Raw genomic sequence first — 8,856 nt, 5'->3', positions numbered from 1 at the left:
ATGTGTATGAAACATGTGAAGCCCCCTATTTTTTTTCTGGACAGGACAAGAAGCTCTGTGCTTCTCCTTTTACCTAGAATCCCCCTGGCTAAGTGAACTTGGTGAGATTCTGCCCTCTCTACCCCTCCCCACAGAGTTTCTCTGATTGACGTTCTTTCTTGATGGATAGGAGTTTTACTGAAGTACTCAGTTTTACTGAGGAGCAATTTGCTCCCAGTCAGCAGTGTACACATGTGCTATGGGGTAGTAGTTACTGCGTAGTTAATCCACTACCTGTATTTACAGGAAATATGCAACCACGCAGTACACTAATCTACTGTGCAGTAAATGGTGAGCACATGTAGACAGTGATGCTTGACCATGCAAAAGATTGGTCTACTGCTCAATAAAGCTTTTAGCGTAGACACACCCACTGTATACAAACCTGCCAACCAGCTATCCACAAAGAATTCATAGGCCACATTCCTTCCACAAAACCAGCAATCATCTTTAACATCTTCCTTGTGGATGTGAACAGAGCCCTATCCTACTACCTGCATAGAAACAAAGCTTTAAAAGGTCTCCATGCTTGTTCATGAACATAGTTGGGTATCCAAGGGATCAGGCATTTCCTACCTAAGACTCTCCAACTGCTACAGACTGGCTAAGGTTAACCCTTCTTCTGTGGTCCAAACACATTGCAGCAGGGACCAGTCTACTGTCTATGCCCCCCTTGGCAGTCCCAATGCATCACTTGTGCTCCCTCCCCCCTGGCCTCTTAGACTTACCTACAGGGAGCTGTGGGAACTACTCTCCACCACTGTTTGGCTGCCATGTGTGTGTTCAGGGGTGTACTTGGTAGCCATGTTGGTCTGAGACAAAAAGACATACAAAAAACTAGAACTCTTGGTTCCAAAATGATACCTTTTATTAGACCAACTGGAAAATGGCAAGACAATTGTCCATTTTTGCAAGCTTTCAGGATCAAAGTCCCTTCGTCAGGCTCTGGGAAAAGTGTAGATGGTACAAGATGGTAAAAAGTCCCCATAGGTAGGAAATAAACTTCATTTTTGCACAGAGGGAGCTGAAGATGGAAGTCTGTCCCTCTGGGTCCATGAGTATCTTTGTGAGCTGTGCTGAGTAGCTCTTTGATGCGTTGATCAGGTAGAATTCCTTCCCTGGAGGTGTCAGATGGCAGGCAGGGAGGCAAAAAAAAAGTCCTTGTTGTTGCAATGAAGTTTAAAATCCAAACCCAAGAGTTCTAGTTTTTTGTATGTCTTTTTATCTCAGACCAGCACAGCCACCAAGTACACCCCTGAAACATGGAAGATGCCAAATTTTAGCCGATTTTGGATTTTAAACTTCATTGCAGAACAACAAGGAAGGGTTTTTTTGCCTCCCTGCCTCCCATCTGACACCTCCAGGGCAGGAATTCTACCTGATCAACGCAACAAAGAGCTACTCAGCACAGCTCACAAAGACACTCATGGACCCAGAGGGACAGACTTCCATCTTCAGCTCCCTCTGTGCAAAAATGAAGTTTATTTCCTACCTATGGGGACTTTTTACCAACTTGTACCATCTACATTTTTCCCAGAGCCCGACGAAGGCACTTTGATCCTGAAAGCTTGCAGAAAAGGACAATTTTCTTGCCATTTTCCAGTTGGTCTAATAAAAGGTATCATTTTGGAACCAAGAGTCCTAGTTTTTTGTATGTGTGTGTTCAAGCACATATGCATGTGGCACCCCCTGACTCCAACGGCCCTCCTTGCTGCCCCCCACCCCCCCAGCCCCAAGCACCTTCTTTCAGGCTGGAACTCTGATAGCCTGCAAGGGGAAACCCATGCTTTCCTACATTTTTTCTTCTTTCTTCAGGTTTGGGCCCTGACAGCCCCCTGCCCGAGGGAGACCAGGGCTCTCAGGCCCCCGTATACTCGGTGCCTGTGGTAGGCCTTGATCTGCGAGTGAGAATAAGCATCTGGATAACTACTCAAAGGAGAAAGGGAAGTAGCCACCAAATGGAGTTTTTTGAGATGTGTGGTCCCTACACACGTTTGAACCTTGCCCGTACATCCCCTATTTAAAATGTCTCTCTGACAGTCTGAAGCTTAGAGAAAACTGATGATGCCAAACATTTCTTGGGCTGTATCTTTAATGCAGGGGATGCATAAAGAGATACTCCAGATCATATACTGGTACCACTAAAGCAAGAACATCTCCAGCCTGAAGGGGGAATCTGAACTATGGGGCATTTGCAAGGGTCAGTACTAGTCTCTCACTTCCCCTGGCATTCTTCTAGCCCAGGGGTTCTCAACCCTTTTAGACCTGAGGCGTCCCTAGGAAAATGCCAGTTCTTAGTTTTCATCCTTCTTTTAAGTACAGAAAAAATAATAAAGCAGGTTTTTTATTCTGTTCCAAAGAGCTCAGAAGGACCACAACTGTGGATTTCTATTTGAAATCTCTGTGTTTATCATGCTTGCATGCCTAACAGTGTTAACATTGTGTGACACCCTGCAGCATCCTTGAAAGGCTGCTAACAAAGCCCCCATTTTTGCATTTTCTTCAGCCTCTGTCAAGAAGGTAAAAAAATTGCCCTTTCGTTAGGGACTTCTATAGCTATGATTCAAACTTGTGAAATCCTAGACATTCACAATGCATTTCTCAGCCTGTATCCTTTTTCTTTCCCCTTTAGTCAGTCCCTTACCAAAGGGGAGGGATTAAAAGGCCCCCGGAGTGCAGGAGAGAGGTGGATGTTTGGTGAAACCAGAACTGGAAGCTTGGCCCCATCCAGGAAGGGCTGTGAAACTCTAAACCCACAAATTAAGCCACCTAACTTGAATCCACAAGAAAGAAACAGCAATAGATGCCTGCAGGACTAACCCAAGGCCACATGAGGGCTCCCGAGGATGGTGTCTATCTCTGGTGTCTATAAAAAAGCTCTCTACTGTGATGGATGAGTATCCTTAGAAATACCACAGACAAATATTTTCAACTTTCATCTTAAACTGGGGGAGTGCTGGATCTTCTGTCCATCCAGTATCAAAGATATGCCTAAGCCTAATATTGTTAAAGCACATCATCTTCGGTAGCCAATGAGAAATAAAGGAGCGTTGTGACCAATGTCATATTTGGCTCTCTCTGACTCTTCAGGCCTAAATTACCATTTATAACTGGATCGATTGGGTGGGGGAGTCTTTGGTGTGAGTCCAAAGCAAGCCTCAGACTTATGCCTCTGAGATCCCCTTATCAACCTTATCTGTAGATCTCAGGATTCCCTAGTGCTGGTCTCTCAATTTCTCTTCTGAGTCCTAGATTTGGAAGTATTTCAGCCCTGTACAGTGCAGTTCAATGTAGAGATAGCCATGCAAGAACAAAAAAAGCTAGATGAGGTACAGGTAGCAGTGTATCTGCTGAGTTTTCCTTGCTTCTGAGTTATCGTTAGTACCTGAGATATCTCATGTAGACACACTCGGAGTCTTCTCAGTGCAGATGATCCAGAATTCTGTCTTTATGTATTATACCACAAAGAAATGATCCTGCCCCTAAACTTTAATTTAGCAATACAAATCCCTAATTATCCACTGGGGAGTTTTAATTCTGATAATAAGATGCAAGAGGAAGTTTCGATTATTTGTTATGCATAACCATTGAGAACTTCCCCCAAAAAACAATCAAACAAAAACAAATGTCTTTTAAAAATAATTGCTATTTTGGAGTAACTTAGGCCACCTGGATATTTTAATTTACCAGCACATCCAGCTCATCAAGAATATAGTTTCATAGTTTCATAGTTTTAGGGTCGGAAGGGACCTAATAGATCTTCTAGCCCGACCCCCCGCCAGGGCGGGAGAACAACAAAAGAACCCTAAACAAAAAACGGGACTCAAATGAGTCCAGCCAGGTAGGTATCCAGCCTCTTCTTAAAGATCCCCAGGGTAGGGGCCGGCACCACCTCCCTTGGAAGGTGACTGTTTCTTTAAGAAAAGACTCTCATCTCATCACATGACAGCGTTTCATTTAACAGGGTTGCCTGAAACTCCCGTTAACCATTCCTTTATTTTCCAGCTTGGTGAAAGCTACAACAAAGAAAATACATTCATTTGGAACAACCAATAATTCTTTTAAAAGCGTAAGATGGCTACGATAAAGCACTGCTACTATTTTATAGCTGGAATTAGCCGTGCATCTTGATTAACTGCAATAATTTGCAATTTAAATAGCACCGAGGATATCTTTTGGATTTCTCACCGCATCATAAAGAGTGTAAAATCTCTTTGAAGGATCAATCAGGTAGGTGAAGTTTGGCTGCTTGACAACCATTTATGTAAATTACTCTCTTTATAACCCATGACAAACACTATTTTTTAACCGATCATTCATTATACAATGATTAAATAATTTTTGTCATAATATTTTACTCTTTTATGCAAATATTGCAGTATGTGAACATTTAAATTAATACCATTCAAAAGGGTCTTCTGATAGTCTTCATGAGCAATGTAACAGCAGGTTTTTATAGCAGATTGAATCACCTCATTCGTTTTGATACTGTTTTTTATCTGAAAACAATGGACCTGTTCCTGCTGTTGGTGAAGTCAGAGGGAGATTTGTAACAAAAGTACTTCCTGCACTTACAGTATAGGAGGAAACAGACTGCCTCAAACCTACACCATGGGCGCGTCCCTTCAAACAGAAATGTGCATTTCTCAGGGGACAAATAGCAGTGAAACATATTTGTGCTGTGACTACTTGTCCTTGGGGAACACCTCTGCATGTGTGCTTTGGTGCATGGCAAGTTGCCCCGGGTGGGGTAGGGCAGGCTGGTGCCAGCACCTGGGCTGGCCCCAGAAGTCTTACCTGAGGTCCTGGGGGCTTCCTGGGGCTTCAGTGGCAGCGATCTGGGTGCAAGGAGCCTGGCTGTCAGCCAGAGTGCGGCATTGGTTTTGGGCAGCACACAGTGCCACCACATGCGATGTGTGCTTTGGTGCATGGCAAGTTGCCCCGGGTGGGGTAGGGCAGGCTGGTGCCAGCACCTGGGCTGGCCCCAGAAGTCTTACCTGAGGTCCTGGGGGCTTCCTGGGGCTTCAGTGGCAGCGATCTGGGTGCAAGGAGCCTGGCTGTCAGCCAGAGTGCGGCATTGGTTTTGGGCAGCACACAGTGCCGCCACATGCACCGCCCTGCTTTTTTCGCCCAGGGATTTTTTTGACACTGGGATCTCCCTCTATCAAAAAAAACCCTACCGTGCAGAAAATAAGCAGCATGGCGAATGCCTGCATATGCACTGTGTGTGGTTTGTGGCACTGCAGGTGGGTTTGCTATGCTACAAATTGCACGTGTGTGCTTGTCTGGATGCGCCCCATGAGTATAAGTTTTTCATATTTTGTCACTGCAGTTTTCAAGCTGTAACTCTGGGGCTAAATACTTTTCCTTCTGCTACAATCAAGGGGAAAAATAATTTCCAGAAATTGTTCAAAACAGAAATATGTATCTTTTATTCCTTGTGAAATCAGTGAGGATTAAACTTATGCTTAAGTGTGGCTGAATGAGGCTAGACAGGCTGAATCTAGACCAGAATTTCCAGTGAGAACACTGTCTTGCATTGGCTAACACAGGGGTTTCAAACACATCTGGCCCACAGGACCAGATGAGTGTTGTGGATTCGATCCACAAGCTGGATCAAGCCCACAGACCTGCCCTGCCTGCTGGATCCCACATGTGTTTTGGAGCAGCTGGAGTCAGTGCCACATGCAGCATGGTCCCTTTCTGGCTTCTCCAAGTCTGTGCTGCACACAGTGGCCACTCTGGAGCTGTGCTACATGCAGCAGCCACTCTGCTGATGCAGTTCATGTGCCTGAGCAAGTACCATGTGCAGTGTAGTCCTGTAGTGGTTGGAGCAGGCACCTTATGCAGCACACTGGGTGGCCCTGAGAGCTCCACAGGCTGGATCCAGCCTGCAGGCCTTATCTTTGACATCCCTGGGCTAACCCATATCTACAAAGTTGTAGAAGGAGAGTCAGCAGTGGTGGCTTGTGGTCATAGATTTATGGAAGATTTTATGACATATATTAGGTACATAGGCAGCCATGAGAGAGGTATGTGGAGCTAGTAGGATGAGCAGAACCCAGAGCAGTGGTGCCCAACACATCCAGTCCCATGAGCCAGATGAGTGGTACATGGCTAGTCCATAGGCCAGATACATCTCACTAGTATGGCTCCTGTGCATGGGACTGGTCCACAGGCCTGATCCAGCATGGAGGATCAGTGTTTGGCTCTGATCTAACACACAGAGCCAATCTGCAGGCCTGATCTTGCATACACAGCCATGTAATTTGGTCCACTGGGTTCCCCAAAGGTCTGGAAATTTGGCAGTAGGAGGATCAGCAGCAGTTGTAATTGCTGTGGCTCCTCCATGGAGCCCCGCAAGCCATATCTTGGTCACCCCTGACTTAGAGGGTATGTTGCTCAGTAAGAAGGGTACTTATCTGGGTGGAAAAGGTCTCTAGGTTTAGCCTGGATACCTCCCCACAATATTTATCTAATGAATATTAAATGTAAGACGTAGTGGGTTAACCTCAAGAAGCACAGAAATAAGTCTGGCTGAGAGAAGTCACTTCTCCAAGCTACAGAATTAGGATCCCTTTTATTTCCAGAATCTTATTCCGCTTGTCTGCCCAATGCCGTAGCCCTACCAAGAAGTCATTCTCAGACCTTCTTGGCGTGTGGCCTGATAATTAAATTGCTGTACTATGAAATGGGAAGTAAGGGTTTAAGTTCCTTTCAGATGAAGGCTGGTATAGAACAGTGGCTTTCAACCTCTATAGACTCAAGACACCCCTTGTTAGACTCAAGTCACCCTCACTTCTTAGTTTTCATTTGTTTGACTACCGAAAAATAAGAGAGCAATCCTTCTGTTGCAAAGAATGCAGAAAGACCACAAAGTCTGAATGCTTTTGACATTGTGGATTCCTATTTGAAATCTCTGGGTGTATCTCATGAATTATGCTTGTATAACTACTAACATTGTGGCACCCTTCAAAGGATCTCAAGGCACCTTGGTTGAGAATCACTGGCATAGGACCTGAGGAGTAGTCTTCTTCCCTTGTTCAGGGTATCCCGTGTTCTGGGTAGACACATACTGTTACCAGTATGCTGCTGGGAAAAAGTGGGGCCCATGCGGAGAAGTCACTAGTTCTGCTTATGGCAGATGGAAGTTTACATTGCACTTCTGGGCATCTGTAGTTAAGATTTAAAAATAGAGCATTAATGGACTTAAATGTATCCAAATTGCTATTGAGCATGTTCAGTAGTGACTAACTTAGTTGCTAGGATAACACCATAGTTACTTATGCATTTAGTCATATGCATGTGATTTAAACCATGATTCAAGGTGAAGTCATATGTCATTTTAAAGACTGAAAGTGGCTTAAGTATATTTTATGCATTTTAACTGTGAAGTAGAATTCTGCCTCTGGTTTTATTTAGAAGTTATTTTTTCTGTGCTGAGCAAGTAGTTTCAGACACTGACAGGTTGGGGAAATATATTTATCTTTTTTGGACATTGGGCTGCTTTCAGCAAATTATACATTTGCAAGGACCCATTTTTCCTTGACACATTTCTTTGCAAATATTTTAAACACATCTTTTCCCTTTTTATAGTTTATTTTTCTTGTTCTTTAAGCTGAAATTCTTACTGTTTCTGGGGAGAAGAGTACTTATGGGTTCAGGGCATCTGGGCCTTACACCTGTTGGCTTTTAGTTTCATATGTTAATATGTGGACAATGCATATGAATGCACAGTGAAGAGTTCCAGGAACCACTTAAAATTAAATGTGTAACAAAGCCTTTAAGTGCCTGAATCACATAAGAATCTCCCCCTTCTCTTGGCCTACCTCTGCTTCCCTGATTGCTCAGCAGCATGTCAAAGAACTTTCATAGAGTTCATAGAGGTTAGGGCTGGAAGGGACCTCGAAGATCATCAAGTCTAGCCCCCCACCCCAGGGGCAGGAAGTCAGCTAGGGTCAAAGGATCCCAGCAAGATAAGCATCCAAACGTTTCTTGAATGAGTCCAGAGTAGATGCCTGCGCTACTTCTGGAGGGAGTCTATTTCAGGTCTTGGGGGCTTGGACAGTAAAGGAATTTTTCCTTACTGTTTCCATGCTCCTTTCCTAACATTGCTGTTCTTTGATCTATTGCAGCAATTGAAGTGAAGCAAACTCAGCATTTGAGTTGGTCTAATAGAAGATACAGGCAACCCCCGCTTGGCGCTCTGAATTGGTTCCAGCAAAACTGAGCGTTAAGCAGAACCGTGCTAAGCGCAACCCATTTCCCCATAGAAATGAATATAAGTAGAGATTAACTGGTTACTGCCTGCCCTGCTGCTGCCTCTCTCCATTCCCCTGCCAGCCTGCTGGCGCTCCAGCCCCACGCACCAGCTTGGGCCTGTGCCCCTGCCCTCCCGCTCTGGGCCCCTGCCAGTCCCGGCCCCGGGCACTGCCACAGGTCCCACGCTCAAGCCCGGTCCCCCCTCACTGCTTCTCGCTACTGCCTCCTCTCCCCACCCCCCTCACCTGCCCGCTGGCCTCTCCGGCCCCACTTGCCAGCCCGGGCACTGGCACTACTGCCGCACTGCTTTGGGCACCGGCCCCTGCCACTGGGCACCGATGCAGGCCCCGCACTCCTGCCGCCCCACTCTGGGTACTGCCCACCTCCGGCTCTGGCCCCGCCCACTGGCACGGGCCCTGCGCTACTTGCCTCTGTTGCTGCCACTTCTCCCCATGCCCCCGCAGGCTTCATCCCGGGCACCAGTGCTCCTGCCGCCCTGCTCTGTGTCTCGGACGGCCAGGGCCGACTCGAGTTACGCTCGTACGTCAGGGTGGG

General features: G+C 45.9%; 1 protein-coding gene across 1 annotated transcript in view; it reads left to right on the top strand.

The window, feature by feature from the left end:
• Nucleotides 1-4,007: 4,007 nt before the first annotated feature.
• The window catches only part of LOC102372863 (butyrophilin subfamily 3 member A2-like), a 15,425-nt gene continuing 10,576 nt past the window's right edge, over nt 4,008-8,856 (top strand). The window contains exon 1 of the mRNA XM_014526838.2: nt 4,008-4,269. The gene's annotated coding sequence lies outside the window, so the exon portion shown is untranslated. The remainder of the gene's footprint in view (nt 4,270-8,856) is intronic.

This window comes from Alligator sinensis, unplaced genomic scaffold (genome assembly GCF_000455745.1).
Source record: "Alligator sinensis unplaced genomic scaffold, ASM45574v1 scaffold779_1, whole genome shotgun sequence".
NCBI lineage: Eukaryota > Metazoa > Chordata > Crocodylia > Alligatoridae > Alligator > Alligator sinensis.
This window is presented reverse-complemented; position numbering and strand designations above follow the sequence as displayed.